This window comes from Capra hircus, chromosome 2 (genome assembly GCF_001704415.2).
Source record: "Capra hircus breed San Clemente chromosome 2, ASM170441v1, whole genome shotgun sequence".
NCBI classification, from domain to species: Eukaryota; Metazoa; Chordata; class Mammalia; order Artiodactyla; family Bovidae; genus Capra; species Capra hircus.
Window position 1 is genome coordinate 121476327 of NC_030809.1, and position 14312 is coordinate 121490638.

The window sequence follows — 14312 nt, forward strand, 5'->3', positions numbered from 1 at the left end:
CTTTACCAGTAAGTTCTCTACTTCTGTGCTCACCTATTTTCAGATGCTTATCCACCTGTCTGAGCTGAAATATGGAGCCTTTCTGTTGATTTGTGTCAAAAAGCCTTGACAAATGGTACATTTGGGATCTAGGGAAAATGATGATTTAATGCTGTTCAACAGATTAAAATTAAACAAAAAGATTCTGCTAAAATAAGACCTCAGTACATTATTTTTTGGCTGTCTCTTAAAAGAAGATGAAATTACCCACGGCATACATAAATAGTATCTTAGTTCTCACACCAACTATCTTGAAGCACAGGTGCTATAGCTCTCACCCTAGGCATACAGAGGGGCCTAGGCATACAGAGGCATACAGGTGCTATAGCTCTCACCCTAGGCATACAGAGGGGTGCCACCACATTTGCGTTCACTACTTTAGAAGAGGTTTTTGCTAGCTAAGGTGCATGTGTACATGTACACATGCCTGTACAAGCCAATAAACAAGATGAAAAATAAAAGATAAAACTGTACAAACATAAAAGAATGAGACTGAATAGAAATCAGCTATTAGGTGATCTTATCAGGAAAACACCAGGATGGCTCTAGAGAAGGTGAAATAGCTCAGTTAAATTTACCTTGCTTTTCTTTTTATTAAATACTCTGAAACAGACACTCGTATATGTTTTCTGTACTAAAAGTAACATCTTTCCCTTCCATTCAGGCCTCTTTCTCTGCTAAGATCCCTGTAAGTAGAAATGATAACAAATTTATGAAGGTTTCATCCAAAAGCAGAGGCCTTGGATGTATTGTTGGAAGGATAAAGACTGTTCATTGGGGAGTTCTGTGTTCCTTTATTACCTGAGAAAAGATGGAGTAGTAATTGACATGTGGTTCTTGACAGATGTTGACAAGGGAAAACCATGTAACTGAGTCCCTTGGAGTTTCTGCAAAGGATGATTATGATGCTTATCTCCATGTTGCATACCCTCAAGGGCACAATCAAATCTCCCCCCTTACCCTAAGGGCCATGCAGACAGCCATGCAGATGTCCTAGGATGATATCAGCATCTGGCCAAAGAATAGAATTCTCCCGCCTCCCATCAAGGGCACGCACAACAGAGACCACTGAACATGAAGTGAGTGCTTCGATACATTCTATCGTTAATCTCTCTTGAAATAGATCGATGGCTGTGGAGAAAGAATTCACCAAAAATATTTCCTTTTTAACAATCAGAGCTTGTACATGGGCAGGCACCACAACAGTAAACAATTCATGCTCCAAAATTGTATTTGATAAAATAATAGGGTATTAGAAGCATTAATCAATATGCTATTAGAATAGCACTGTGTAGGAATTAGATTTAGAAAGGAAATATTTTCTCTGCATTCGCCAAACATCCAGATGAAAAGTTGTGCAGATGTTCCATAGGTCCAGATGTTATGTAGAGAAGATATTTGGCAAGAAATGAAACTTTCTTTGCATCCATATGTTTCATTCTAGTTTCATTTTGTATAGAATTGTAGAACAAAGAAAATTACAAGCATATTTTAGTTTTTAAAAACAAAGTAGAGCAAAATCTAAGAATACCTTGTTTATTTTTTTAAAGTATGTCTACAGTAGTAAACTGAAAATTCTTAGGATTTTAATGAAAAAGAATTGTTCATGATAAGCAAAATACCACACTGATCTGATTTCAGTATACCCTGCATTCTTTTCTCACATTATATTACTTTGTAAAGAGTATGGCTAAACAATAATTTGAGATTTGTTTTCCACTTATATTTTCCAGCCCTCCCCATACATTTACTCCAGCAATAGTCTCAGTCTCTGTGGGTTGTAAGCAGAGAGGAGTACATAGCAAAGTGAAAAGCACAAATAGCCCTAAGGTTTCTTAAATTTGGTTTCCAAAAGCTTTAACCTCAAAGAAAGGGGTCCAGTTAATATACAGAAAGTACACATGCTCTTTCTTGCATACTCATTTGTGGACTGACACACACACTGAAATTGAATGGCGCACTTAGACACTACGCTATTAGGACTCCATCAGTCAGCTTAGGCGGACTTAGGCGGGCTCTAAGAACAATCAATCAAGTGCTTTCGCAGCACAAAACTGAACGTTTCTTTCTCTTTCACAAGCTATGTCTGCCATGGGTTCTCTATGCTGGATATCTAAGCCGAAGGAGAAGCCTCTACGTGAAACATTGGCTTTTTCAAGTTAAATGAGGATAGCAATGGTGGACCATATGACGGTTCTTAAAGTTTCTTCCTGGAAGTGGCTTACATCATTTCTAATAACATATCATTGGACAAAGCGAGTCATGTGGCCAAGACAGAAGTCTCTGGTTAGGGAATACAATTCTGTCACTCAAAGGGGCTTCACTGGAAAGACCCACCAGGGAGGAAGAGTAAATATTTTTACCTCAATACAACTTACCATGATTATCATTTTAAGCATGCATTATGAGCTTAATTGTGTTGGTCACGGGGTTAGATATATGTCAAAATAATTATTCATTTTGGGTATTTTCCCCTTGAAAGATTCAGTTCAGGCATTCAGTCGTGTCTGACTCTTTGTGACCCCATGAACTGCAGCGCACCAGGCCTCCCTGTTCATCACCATCTCCCAGAGTTCACTCAAACACACGCCCATTGAGTCAGTGATGCCATCCAGCCATCTCATCCTCTGTTGTCCCCTTCTCCTCCTGCCCCCAATCCCTCCCACCATTAGAGTCTTTTCCAATGAGTCAACTCTTCGCATGAGGTGGCCAAAGTACTGGGGTTTCAGCTTTAGCATCATTCCTTCCAAAGAACACCCAACTGATCTCCTTTAGAATGGACTGGTTGGATTTCCTTGCAGTCCAAGGGACCTTCAAGAGTCTTGCCAACACCACAGTTCAAAAGCATCAGTTCTTCAGTGCTCAGCTTTCTTCACAGTCCAGCTCTCACATCCATACATGACTACTGGAAAAACCATAGCCTTGACTAGACAGACATTTGTTGGCAAAGTAATGTCTCTGCTTTTGAATGTGCTATCTAGGTTGGTCATAACTGTCCTTCCAAGGAGCAAGCATCTTTTAATTTCATGGCTGCAATCACCATCTGCAGTGATTTTGGAGCCCCCAAAAATAAAGTCTGACACTGTTTCCACTGTTTCCCCATCTATTTCCCATGAAATGATGGGACCAGATGCCATGATCTTAGTTTTCTGAATGTTGAGCTTTAAGCCAACTTTTTCGCTCTCCTCTTTCACTTTCATCAAGAGGCTTTTTAGTTCCTCTTCACTTTCTGCCATAAGGGTGGTGTCATCTGCATATCTGAGGTTATTGATATTTCTCCCAGCAATCTTGATTCCAGCTTGTGCTTCCTCCAGCCCAGCGTTTCTCATGACGTACTCTGCATGTAAATTAAATAAGCAGGGTGACAATATACAGCCTTGACGTACTACTTTTCCTATTTGGAACTAGTCTGTTGTTCCATGTCCAGTTCTAACTGTTGCTTCCTGACCTGCATATAGGTTTCTCAAGAGGCCAGTCAGGTGGTCTGGTATTCCCATCTCTTTCAGAATTTTCCACAGTTTATTGTGATCCACACAATCAAAGGCTTTGGCATAGTCAATAAAGTAGAAATAGATGTTTTTCTGGAACTCTCTTGCTTTTTCCATGATCCAGCAAATGTTGGCAATTTGATCTCTGGTTCCTCTGCCTTTTCTAAAACCAGCTTGAACATTAGGAAGTTCATGGTTCACGTATTGCTGAAGCCTGGCTTGGAGAATTTTGAGCATTACTTTACTAGCATGTGAGATGAGTGCAATTGCGTAGTAGTTTGAGCATTCTTTGGCATTGCCTTTCTTTGGGATTGGGATGAAAACTGAGCTTTTCCAGTCCTGTGGACACTGCTGAGTTTTCCAAATTTGCTGGCATATTGAGTGCAGCACTCTCACAGCATCATCTTTCAGGAGTTGAAATAGCTCAACTGGAATTCCATCACCTCCACTAGCTTTGTTCGTAGTGATGCTTTCTAAGGCCCACTTGACTTCACATTCCAGGATGTCTGGCTCTAGGTGGGTGATTACACCATCATGATTATCTGGGTCATGAAGATCTTTTTTGTACAGTTCCTCTGCGTATTCTTGCCACCTCTTCTTAATATCTTCTGCTTCTGTTAAGTCCATACCATTTCTGTCCTTTATCAAGCCCATCTTTGCATGAAATGTTCCCTTGGTATCTCTAATTTTCTTGAGGAGATCTCTAGTCTTTCCCATTCTGTTCTTTTCCTCTATTTCTTTGCATTGATCGCTGAGGAGGGCCTTCTTATCTCTTCTTGCCATTCTTTGGAACTCTGCATTCAGATGCTTATCTTTCCTTTTCTCCTTTGCTTTTCGCCTCTCTTATTTTCACAGCTATTTGTAAGGCCTCCCCAGACAGCCATTTTGCTTTTTTGCATTTCTTTTCCATGGGGATGGTCTTGATCTCTGTCTCCTGTACTATGTCATGAACTTTGTCCATAGTTCAGCCGGCACTCTATCTATCAGATCTAGGCCCTTAAATCTATATCTCACTTCCACTGTATAATCATAAGGGATTTGATTTAGGTCATACCTGAATGGTCTAGCGGTTTTCCCCACTTTCTTCAATTTACATCTGAATTTGGCAATAAGGAGTTCATGATCTGAGCCATAGTCAGCTCCCAGTCTTGTTTTTGTTGACTGTATAGAGCTTCTCCATCTTTGGCTGCAAAGAATACAGTCAATCTGATTTTGGTGTTGACCATCTGGTGATGTCCATGTGTAGAGTCTTCTCTTGTGTTGTTGGAAGAGGGTGTTTGCTATGACCAGTGTGTTCTCTTGGCAAAACTCTTATTAGCCTTTGCCCTGCTTCATTCCATACTCCAAGGCCAAACTTGCCTATTACTCCAGGTGTTTGACTTCCTACTTTTGCATTCCAGTCCCCTATAATAAAAAGGACATCTTTTTTGGGTGTTAGTTCTAAAAGGTCTTGTAGGTCTTCATAGAACTGTTCAGCTTCTTCAGCGTTACTGGTTGGGGCATAGACTTATATTACTGTGGTATTGAATCGTTTGCCTTGGAAGCAAACAGAGATAATTTAAAAGATTAGAAAACACTAATTCAGACAGAAAACAGAAGAACAGTGAAGCAGTTTTGGTTGTTTCCAAATAGGTGTGCAGTATTGTGCTTATAACCATATAGTGAATGAGAGTAAATTCATTCAGAGTTGAGAACAAAGAATTGAGGAAACTGATCTTCGTCTAGTCAAACTGGGAAGTGTGTGGTTTAAGACCTGTTTCAATGGGGGAGAAAGTAAAAAATAATGATGACTAATATTTACATGCTCTTTTACAATTTTTAACTGTTATTCTACTTTATACTTTTAACCACCACCTGAGGGAGACATCATCACTTCCAGTCAGCAACGAGGACACTAGGCTGGGGTTAACTGATGGGTCTGTTTTCAGAATAGGTATCGCAACCAGGATTGAAGCAGTCCGCTCTTACTCTATACACTGTATGCTTTACATGTGGGAAAGAGCAAGGGTACCTTGGGAGAGGCTCCAGAATGAGAAGACACACTGGAAGCAAGTCGCCTGAGCACAATATAGGAATCTGCTCTTCTCCTGTGGAAGAAAAAACGAAGGCATTGCAATTGCCTGGCACATACTACCTTGAGTATATTGAAGCCCTTAACTGGTGGTATGAGAAAAAATACAAGAAATATTTATTGATGACCTACAAGCTAGATGATAGAAGAGGATGGGCATAGCTGATACAGATTATGGATACAAAGAACTTACTCAGGCTTAAAAGCCAGATGTAAAAACAACTTAACTATTTAATCATCTTCCATCTCCCACACTGAACTGCCTTAGGCCAGGAGGCTGTTACACATAAAATGAGTTCCTGGTTCCCACTGGAGAAGGATCTATGGTTCCCATAACTGGTGGAAAGGAGCCGAGCACTAGTATTGGTGAAAACATTGTGATGCTCCTCAAGTCTGGTCAGAGATGACGGTGAGCAATGCTGCGGTGATCCTGGTTTCTATGTTAGCTCAGGTCTTCTGAGAAGTGGTCACCAAGGTAACATTAGATAGGCAAGAGAGTTATTCCATGGAAAACCTCTGAAGGTTGCAAGAGAGAGAGCAGGAGTGGGTGGAGCGAGCATCAGACTGTGATGCAGGTCTTAGACCTGTGAAGGATGAGGGGAAAGGAGGGAGGCTGGGTAGAAAGAGTCTCAGATTGGAATGTAGCTCTGATGTGGCTTATATGTGGAATCTAAAAAAAAATGATACAAATGAACTTCTTTACAAAACAGAAACAGACTCACAGACATAGAAAACAAACTTACAGTTACCAAAGAAGAAAAGGAGAGGGGGATATGCTAGGAGTTTGGAATTAAAATAAACACACTACTGTGTATCAAATCTATCAAGGACCTACTGTATAGCACTGGGAACTATATTCAATATCTTGTAATAACTTATAATGGATAAGTATACACACACACACACACGTAACTGAGTTGGGCTCCCCGGGAGCTCTGCTAAGTCACTTCAGTAGTGTCCGACTCTGTACAACCCCATAGATGGCAGCCCACTAGGCTCCTCTGTCCCTGGGATTCTCCAGGCAAGAATACTGGAGTGGGTTGCCATTTCCTTCTCCAACGCATGAAAGAAAAAAGTGAAAGTGAATTCACTCAGTCGTGTCCAACTCTTAGCGACCCCATGGACTTGCAGCCCACTAGGCTCCTCCATCCATGGATTTTCCAGGCAAGAGTACTAGAGTGGGGTGCCATCGCCTTCAAAGAATTGGCCTGCAAAGCAGGAGACCCAGGTTCGATCCCTGGGTCAGGAAGATCCCCTGGAGAAGGGAATAGCATCCAACTCCAGTACTCTTGCATGGAGAATCCCATGGACAGAGGAATCTGGTGGGCTACAGTCCATGTGGTCGCACAGAGTCAGACATGACAAGGAACGAAGCAGCAGCAGCAGCAGAACTGAATCACTTTGGTGTAAATGAACACAAAATTATAAATCAATGATATTTCAATAAATTCTTAAAAAAAACTGTATTTCTAGGAAAGTCTTAGCCATGCTTGAGAACTTGGGGAATTTCAAAACTCAAATGATAAGTCCTAGAAACTCTGTGTCTGGTAAGAATCAGCTGGGCTGCATTGTCTTCAGTCCTCGGCTGAGAGCACCCTATGGAGTCTGGCCTCAGTGTGAACATTGTAATGGATCCAGAGGAGAGGAACCGGGCCCAGCAGTCAGCTATGCTTCCCACAGCAGGAGATCTGTGCCACCATAGCACCCCATCCCTCCCCTGTCCACCTGCACTGCACAAATCTATTTCTCCAATTAGGTTTAGGCAAAATTCCTCCGTGGTTCCCCTGGGCCTCCCTGTCTTCATGAGGGGAAATTTACAGGGAAATTAATGGGATGAATGAGAGTTCTCATCACTGTAGCTGGTCTCAGGGCTGTAACTGGTACCCTCCATTATGCATCCTAAATTCCCCTCACTCTCAGCTACCACTGTGAAATGTCTAAGTGCCTTACCTAGTGTGTTACCTGAATCTTTATTCCTTAAATGTCTCAGGCTTCAACAATCATATGTTTTTCAGACCAAGTTGCAATACACGTTACCCATTTCAGTGGGGCAAAGAGGTATCAGTGGGGTCCAAATGGATCTCAGGGTTCCACACATGTTTCTCTGACGCTATTGGGTAAAAGCAGCCCTATATCTGTCCTCCTGTTGATCAAGGTAAATTACCCTACCATGACCTGCTATGGTCACTTTTCTTTTGGCCTGCTGGTCCATAGTGGCCCCGCAACAGCCATAGCTAGTAGTAGATTCAATGGAATCCTTTCATTGTTCCCTGCAGAATATTCTCTCTCTGGGGACTGGTACCTCTAACCCTGTAGAGTTTATAGCTGTGGGAAGCACAAAATCCCCAGTCACTGAAAGGGATGGAAAGCCAACCCTCCTTCCAGTCTCCAGTTCCAGGTATTCTTCCTGTTGAGAAAACAGCACCATGCAGAAGGTTCTGATTTATGCACTGACTGCATCCTGAAGGACGGTCCCCTCTCCATCAAGGCGAAGGTTTTGAAGACTGTTTGTATGAGCAAGTAGACTTGTCCTGGGTTGGCCCAGGGCGCAGAAAAAGGAAGAAACAGAGGTTACAAGGAGGCAGATTTTGACAATAGAGATAAAAATTTCATGACAAAGATAAAAAATTGGAGTTGGTTGTTTCCAAAGGTAGACATCCTGGAATGTAAAGTCAAGTGGGCCTTAGGAAGCACCACTACAAACAAAGCTAGTGGAGGTGATAGAATTCCAGTTGAGCTGTTTCAAATCCTAAAAGATGATGCTGTGAAAGTGCTGCACTCAATATTCCAGCAAATTTGGAAAACTCAGCAGTGGCCACAGGACTGGAAAAGGTCAGTTTTCATCCCAATCCCAAAGAAAGGCAATGCCAAAGAGTAATTGCTCACATGCTAGTAAAGTAATGCTCAAAATTCTCCAAGCCAAGCTTCAGCAATACGTGAACCATGGATGTCCAGATGTTGACACTGGTTTTAGAAAAGGCAGAGGAACCAGAGATCAAAATGCCAACATCCGCTGGATCATGGAAAAAGCAAGACAGTTCCAGAAAAACATCTATTTCTGCTTTATTGACTATGTCAAAGCCTTTGATTGTGTGGATCATAATAAACTGTGGAAAATTCTGAAAGAGATGGGAATCCCAGACCACCTGACTGGCCTCTTGAGAAACCTGTATGCAGGTCAGGAAGCAACAGTTAGAACTAGACATGGAACAACAGACTAGTTCCAAATAGGAAAAGGAGTACGTCAAGGCTGTATATTGTCACCCTGCTTATTTAACTTACATGCAGAGTATATCATGAGAAACGCTGGGCTGGAGGAAGCACAAGCTGGAATCAAGATTGCTGGGAGAAATATCAATAACCTCAGATATGCAGATGACACCACCCTTATGGAATAAAGTGAAGAACTAAAGAGCCTGTTGATGAAAGTGAAAGAGGAGAGTGAAAAAGTTGGCTTAAAGCTCAACATTCAGAAAATTAAGATCATGGCATCCAGTTCCATCACTTCATGGCAGATAGATGGGGAAACTGTGGAAACAGTGGCTGACTTTATTTTTGGGGGGCTTCAAAATTGATGCAGGTGGTGATTGCATCCATGAAATTAAAAGACACTTACCCCTTGGAAGGAAAGTTATGACCAACCTAGACAGTATATTAAAAAGCAGAGACATTACTTTGTCAACAAAGGTCCGTCTAGTCAAGGATATAGTTTTTCCAAGTGGTCATATATGGATGTGAGGGTTGGACTATAAAGAAAGCTGAGCACCAAAGAACTGATGCTTTTGAACTGTGGTGTTGGAGAAGACTCTTGAGAGTCCCTTGGACTGCAAGGAGATCCGACCAGTCCATCCTAAAGGACATCAGTCCTAGGTGTCCATTGGAAGGACTGATGCTAAAGCTAAAACTTCCAATACTTTGGTCACCTCATGCGAAGAGCTGACTCACTGGACCCTGATGCTGGGTGGGACTGGGGACAGGAAGAGAAGGGGACGACAGAGTATGAGATGATTGGTTGATATCTCCGACTCAACGGACGTGAGTTTGGGTAAACTCCGGGAGTTGGTGATGGACAAGGAGGCCTGGCGTGCTGCAGTTCACAAAGAGTCAGACACAACTGAGCGACTGAACTGAACTGAAAGGTAGTGAGTGTTCAGTGAAGGATTGAACATTGGAGAGTCTAACAAGAGGCTACTTGACTAAACTTTAGGGGTATTTTCGAGAGAATTCATTGACTAGACGTGGAACCATTCCCTCAAAATAATCTCAGGGAGCAGCACAGCACAGTGGAAAGGACACAGGTTTAAACCAAAACCTAATAGCAAAATCAGCTTTGTGAAATCACATCATTTTCTCCTCTATAAATGGGAATAATAACTATCTACCTTGCAGGGTTTTGTGAAGCTCTAATATGATAAAAATATGTGTCTAATAGAATGTCTAGCACATAACTGTGTTCAATGAAATTTCTTATTATCCTCTGATTTTATGTAGTTAAATCTTATGAAGCAGCCAAGATCTGACCTTTATCATTTATAAAAATGGTAATTACGTGTATTTAAACTGATAAAATTAACAAACTGTTAAATAGATATATTAAAATCTATTTTCTAAAATGTCTAAGGTTCTAAGATTCAGATTTAGGATCTGTTATTTACAAATTTTTTGATATCTAATTATTACCTATTGCTTAATCATAAAAAAGCATAGCATGATGATTTAGAGATGTGGTATTTTTTGTTTGTTTATTTTGGTTCCATGAAGTTCCAAGTGATTAGGTTGATCTCTGACTTATGGTTCATACCTTGGGTGCAAAATGGTTGTATTAGATGGAATTCCAAAATCCAAGTGGCCTGGAAGACTATGTCACAAATACTGGGGAGAATGTATGGTTTAGCATATATTAAGATATAATAAGTCATTATATCTTCCATACCCTAGTCATATGCTTTGACAATTCTAGCAGATTAGCAAGGAGAAATTAGGCAGATATAGTAACTGATGCTCCTCTTGTTAACTTGCTCTCTGGGAGCAGCTGAGAACAAGAAGGGGGAATGATTGATATTTCTATAAATCAGAGAATCTCTATAAGCTGTGTCATAGTTTTAACAAGTGTTGGAGCCTTAGTATTTGTACTTCACCATAGTTTAGAATTGCAATTTTCTATTGTAAGTACTTTCTGCTACTGAAGTCACATGGGTCCTCTTGAGGCACATTCATAGGTATATTTTAAGGCAGCCTATTTTCTGACATAAGTAAGTGTTTGGTACTTTAATTATAACCCATCAAGAAAGACCATCTATTTACCTGTCTGTTGATCAAAATTTCTAAATTATGGAGGGTGGAGAAATATAAATGCCAGCTGTGCTTAAAAGAAATAATAATTTACTTGTGCAAGAAAATTATAGAGTATACATAATAAGTTATGATGAGTAATGCCTTAGTAAACCAATTGGATATATCAGTTATACGATTATTCTAGAATACTATATTTTTAATCACTCACATTAAAACAAACCAAAATATTTCACTACCTCAATACTTTGGGGGGAAAAAAAAGCACAATCAATAAAAGAAAAAAAAAGCCCCTTGCCTGCAAAAGTGACTACTGTAATAATAACTAATAACAAACTTATGGATTAAATGATAATTTATATTACTTCAGCAGAGTATCACTGTTACTGCAATGATTCCTTTGTACACAGAATGGCAAAAGAAAAGCAGGTTTTCTCATGATAAATACTTAGGTACTGGTGTGAAAACTAAAAAGAGTTTTTGTCCCAGCACAACTGAGCAGATTAAGCCTAAAACAATTTTTTTAAAAATTACCCCATAAATCCAAGCAAAGATTAGTACAAAGTTCTATAAATCAACATCAAGGTCAAAGCCTCTAGGTAAGAAAATGAATGCCAGAAAACCAGAAACAGTGTAGCCACTTGTCAATCTAGGAACAAAGCAGACGGTTAAAGTCGGAAGTCACATAAGCAACCAAAGAGCCAAGGTCCAAACCACAAGGCAGAAGTTATGAGAATAACACATTGGGCTCCAGCCCCTACACTGGAACGGCAGCCAAGCAAGGGTGCCTCCTTACAGAACCCGAAGGGCAGCTGCTGAAACAACAGAGCTTTCTGTTTCCTGCCCTTTAAAATGGCAACAGAAGATAATTAATGCTCTGTGTCTCTCTGGCATGGTCTGATCAGAGGCAAGCATGGGCTGATTGAGAGTTTGTCCAACAAGATTTGAGGACAGTCTGACTCCCTGGAGGTCATTGTCATGGAGCATGAGGAGGCAGACAAGTCAGAGGAAGTCAGAGAGACCGAGCGCGCCTGAACTAACTCACCTTGGCCACGGGACTTTTTCTGCTTTAGCTCAGGACAGGAGAAAGAGAACAAGGAATTTCAATTGTTCTACATGGCAAGTGTGACTTCTTTCAAACCGCATTTCCTGTATAATGTCTAGTTAAGGCATTAAGAACTGGAATTCAGTTGTCTCCAGGGAAGTAGAGATTTGGGCCTGTTGACCTCCTTGATTCAAACCAATGGGAGAGAAACAGCAAGTGAAGGCTGGGGGTGGGGGGGGTGTGGGGGGGTGTGGGAATGGTTTCGTTGGGTAGTTTGTAATTTTGAAAAACTCCAAAATCCATGTCTACATTACATTAGGAACACACCTGCTTTGCTTTGACCCCTCCTCCTCTTGATTTCCCACTTGTCTTACCATTGGCAGAGTGTAAAGGAAAGGCTGAGAGGTGTCCAGCCCATTGTCCTCCTGGAAGACTAAAAATACACACTCCAGAGCCCCAGTCAGCGGGCGCCCCGCAGATCAGCAAGTGGAGAGCCTAACATTTCCCTTGAGGGATGGGATTAGGCTAATGATTTTCTCTGACAGGAAGCTTTTTTCTTCTGATGCTGTCTAAATTTCCCTCTTCCTACTTCCTGTTGCTGCTCACTTCCATGGTTATCACCGTCTGCCCTGTAAAACAATAACACCCTCATCAGCATTCTATTTTCAGACCTGGATTAGTCAGTCTATATAGTCATTTCCTTTATATTTAGCTCCTCTTGACTTTCTCCCATTAGTCACTCCCTTAGCCATTTTTGTTTGGTTGATTTGTCTTCAGTTTATGATGCTTGGCCTAAGAACGAAACCAGCAGTTCCAGGGATAGCTCATACGAGTGGGGTCAGATACTTTAATCGATAGATGGACTTTTCATATTTCTTAGAAACTGATGCAGTCTTTCATTGGTTTTCAACCCATGTCTGCCTTAGCCTCACACAGTTCTGAGTTCCTTCTGTCATTGTTACTCTCCCTACTGGGAGGATAATTTCTAAATATGTTACAATCCCTAAAACCAAGTACCATGCCTGGCACATCATTGGAAATCAAGATGTATTTTATATATGAATGTATAAATGTTTTAAACATTACTGATATGAATTTTTTCTAAATTATTTTTTTCTGGAGTTAGGCAATATCTCTATTTTTCTATTTTTTCCTGTAATACCTTTAGTGATTTACTTCAATTTATATATGCCATTAATTAGACTATTAGAGTACAATTTCTGGAGAAGACAATGTCACCCCACTCCAGTACTCTTGCCTGGAAAATCCCATGGACGGAGGAGCCTGGTAGGCTGCAGTCCATGGGGTCGCTAAGAGTCAGACACGACTGAGTGACTTCACTTTCACTTTTCACTTTCATGCATTGGAGAAGGAAATGGCAACCCACTCAAGTGTTCTTGCCTGGAGAATCCCAGGGACGGAGGAGCCTGGTGGGCTGCCATCTATGGGGTCGTACAGAGTTGGACACGACTGAAGCGACTTAGCAGCAGCAGCAGAGTACAATTTCATTCTGTATAAGAATTTATATGCGTAGTTTTGCATAAAATGTGTTGAGCCGCACACCCTGGAAGTGATTCTTGCCATAGGACTCCTGGCCTGGTAAATGACTAAGAAATCATCTAGTCTGATTCTTAAAACTTTGTAGGTGTGAAAACTGACACCCAGAGAGGATAACAGATTTCTCAGATTATAGAAGACTTGCTTCAAAAATTTTGTACAGTAATTTTCATTCACACTTAATTCTTCATGCTGGGAGCTGACACCATCTTATATGTAATGGTCAACTTTTTTACATCCCTCAAGTGTACTTTTTTTTCTTACATTACAGGTCAATAACCAGTATCCACCTGAGGTTTTTTCCCTGTGGTTTGTTTTACACATACTTCTTTTCCTTGGTGTATTTGCTCTTTTACATCTATATGGAAATTTAGAGTTTGGTCACATGGTGGCGCTGTAGTTAATATGTTGATTTTCTTGTGTATTTTTCCATTGCCTTCTTAGCTTTGTTTTTAAATCGCAGTTATGTGAAAAATGTCTTTTCAACCCTGCTGCAGGTGAAATGATTTAATGGCGTTTGACTTCTAGATTAATTTTAAACATTAGAAACATTGTAAAAACAGACTCTTGCTAATAATGATTATTACCATAATGGCTTGAGGCATAATCACTTACCAACATTAACTGAATGATTAAAATCCATCATGAGTTTAATTTGAAAAGATTTAAGTTCCTTTGCAATAAATGGCAAATGATATTAGCTTCATCTCTGTGAGGCCGAAATTTATCATTATATGACTTTGTGTTTCCACTGCTAGACAGAAAGAAAACCCACTCTTGTTAACACAGGCCACATCATGCCTGTTGTTTACCAAGCTTG